Source organism: Capsella rubella, unplaced genomic scaffold, assembly GCF_000375325.1.
Source record: "Capsella rubella cultivar Monte Gargano unplaced genomic scaffold, Caprub1_0 scaffold_4, whole genome shotgun sequence".
NCBI classification, from domain to species: Eukaryota; Viridiplantae; Streptophyta; class Magnoliopsida; order Brassicales; family Brassicaceae; genus Capsella; species Capsella rubella.
In genome coordinates, this window is record NW_006238920.1 from 4,873,934 (window position 1) to 4,877,079 (window position 3,146).

General features: G+C 39.5%; 1 non-coding gene across 1 annotated transcript; it reads left to right on the plus strand.

Annotated features, from left to right (window-relative positions):
• Positions 1–412: 412 nt before the first annotated feature.
• LOC111831282 lies at positions 413–519 on the plus strand. Its single transcript, XR_002834537.1, has one exon. It is a non-coding gene; the product is annotated as a small nucleolar RNA R71 (small nucleolar RNA).
• The last annotated feature ends 2,627 nt before the right edge of the window (positions 520–3,146 follow it).

Here is a 3,146-nt window from a genome sequence, read left to right on the forward strand (position 1 = left end):
GCCTTTCTGACCATACCCATTGTCGTACCGGTTACAATGTGTGTTACCAAATTTCTGACCCAAATATCCAGCTCCACTGACGTAGTTCACGCCTTCTTCTTCATCCGCACCTGGTTCAACTGCCTCAACCTCAGCAGCAAACTTAACAATCTTCTTGGAAACAAGAAGGTTATGCACAGAATCGAGCTTTGCCTTAACTTCAGCAAGTTGAACACCATCCATGTTTTGAGCTAGCTTCTTCCTCTCAAAATCAGCAACTTTAGTGCTGTTGCTGGAAGCTAAATTCTCAATCAGTTTGGTGGCTTGAGCTGGAGACCTTGTATTGTAGTTGCCATTACTTGCAGCATCTAAAGCCATCTGATATCTCCAATCCAATCCTCTATAAAAGATTCCCAACAGCTGAAATTTGTCATAACCATGGTGTGGACAATCTCTCTGATACCCCTTAAAACGCACTCAAGCAACCTTGAAAGCCTCTGAGATCCCTTGAGAAAAGGTAGAAATCTTTTTCCGCAGCTCCTCTGACCTCGCATCATCATAAAAGTTGTTTAAGAACTCAACTTTTACATCCTTCCAGCACGTAAGAGATCCAGGCTTCAACTCCTTCAGCCAAGATAGTGCTTCTCCAGCTAAAGAGTGCTGGAATAGCTTGTAGAGTAGAAAATCCGAAGATACACCATCAGCCTTGATCCTAGATACTAGATCCTCAAACTTCTCAATATGGTCCATTGGATGCTCATAAGTATGGCCATGGAACGGGTGTTGTCCTACAAGAGTGTAGTAACTAGGCTTCAACTCAAAGTTGTTCCTTTGAAATGCAGGAGGACGTATAGCAGAGCGGTTAGAATAGAACAGAGCAGGCCTGTTGTATTCTCCAAGTGTACGGTTCTCATCCTCTGCTTCAGCATTCAACGCCAACGTGCATTGTCAGCTGCGGCTTGGTGTCGATCGACACCCGCCTGGTGTCGCTCGACACAACCGGGGACTGGTTCAGGAATTACAGTCCCGTCAGCATTCAGCTTCTGCCCTTGTGCATTCCTCACATGGCCATCTCCATCTCTGAGAGTACCCTCAGCATCTTGAATTAGAATCACTGGTGGTGCCATTGCTGCCCTTTTCTTAGCTTTTCGAATTCCTCTTTCTAAACCTGCTATTTCTGAATTGTTGAGATCAACTAACTCTTTGTTCTGCTGGCTTCTGGTATTAGGCATAAACCTGAAACACCAAAAAGAAAAGAGAAAAGAAAAACGTAAGTAACAAAATAAAATCAAAAACTTAGACTAAACTTTTAACCTTAATCTAATGGTAATCAAAATTGAGTCCCCGGCAGCGGCGCCAAAATTTGATCGGCTCAAATTTGCCCTGAGCTACTCTCTCAATTAAGAGATCACTGTAGTGCTTAGGGATCGAATCCACAGAGACTCAACGATTACACAATAAATATTCGGTATTAAAATTGAGCTAAGCAAGCAAGGTTTCAATATTCAAAACAGCAAATTAAGATAAAGATTGGTTTTTAAAACAATATGAGAAAACACTAGGCTCGGGGATATTCTCAGGAAATTCAGAATTTCAAATTAATAATTGTCAGGATTTATAAAGCACCGTTCTTAAACTCAAATCACAAAAATATAATCAATCAACTTTCGTTGCAAAGACTATCTATGTCTAGAACCCTAAATTCCAAATCTCTTTGCAGTTTTATAAGTTTAAGACATGCATTTAATTCAGGTTTGATAAGTTCACAAAATCCCTAAACCAAATCTCTTTGCGAATAGGTATTTTGCTCATCTAGATTATTTTCAGGAAATCAATAACACTTTCGTGTCTACCAATTAACCTTAGATCAGATTCTAGGTTGCTTTCACTACTCTAGAATAAATTAACCACAATCTAGATGAAGAACTCTATTGATTCAATCCTAACAATTTAACAACCTAACAATTCATGAATTCCTTTGAAAACCCTAAACCTAACAAGAGATCTACTCAGACATGGTGAATGAAACAAACATCATGAATAAAATAGATATCATAAAAGAAAGTAATAGAAGAAGTAAAGGAGTTCTGAATCTTCTCTAAAGGAGGTTTTGATTCTTCTCTCCTGACTCTCTACAAATCTCTCTCTCCAAAATAAAGCTTCCCCCTTAACAAAACCCTAAAAACTCAATATATATGTCTTAACCACGAACTGGGCTTAATTGCAAATAAGGGAAACTTCTGGGCTGAATCTGCAAATCTTCTGAACTTCAATTAGGCGAGAAATTTAATTGCCGTCAGATATTGGTGTCGATCGACACCTTAAGTTGTGACGCTCGACACTCACACCAATATGCTCTCCCGGTACGTTCCTTCGGCACATCTTCTCAAAATGCTCCTAAAAGCTCCAATCCATGCCAAATAGCTCCTAATCCTGAAATGACTGCAAAAGACTCGAAAACACTACAAAAGCTCTATAAATAAGACTTATATCATGGCCAAAAACACGTAAAAACCATGATATATCACCATTGCACTTTTAAGAGTTGTTTTGAGTACAAGACTATCAAGCAGTTTCTGCTTGTTCAACTTTTCTTGCAAAAGAAAGTCTTCTTTTTTTATCTCCCACATGTTCTTGAAATCCAGCAGAGACTTTCCTTCTCCTTCAGCAATTGATGTCCTCTTACCTTTCCCTTTTGCAGCTTTGATTCCAAAAGGCCTAGGTTCAGCTTCATCCTCTACAACGTTTATTGGGGTTGAGCTGGAAGACATTTCAAACCCATTAGAAATTTTCCTTCTTTTAGTCGATCAAGTGTCCTTCTTTTCCTTTGATGTTGCACACCACTTCTGCTCATTTCTAAGCTCTCTCCACGCATGCTCCAAAATGAACTTTTTCTTGTAATCATTGAAGAAGATTTCATGGACAAGCTTCATCACATCATTATCATTCTGCCCACTAGCCTTCTGGTTTGTTGCAGTCTCGTGGCAGCCAACAAACTTACACACACTCTCATTTATTTTCCTTCACATTTGCTTACAGTGACTTGGCTCCCACTTCTTCATAAAAGAAACACTAGGGGTTGCACCAAAATAGGCTGCAATTTTCTTCGAGAAGGCCTCTCTTTTTTGTTCATTCCCCATAGTGGGATCTTTACTTGTGTTAAGCCA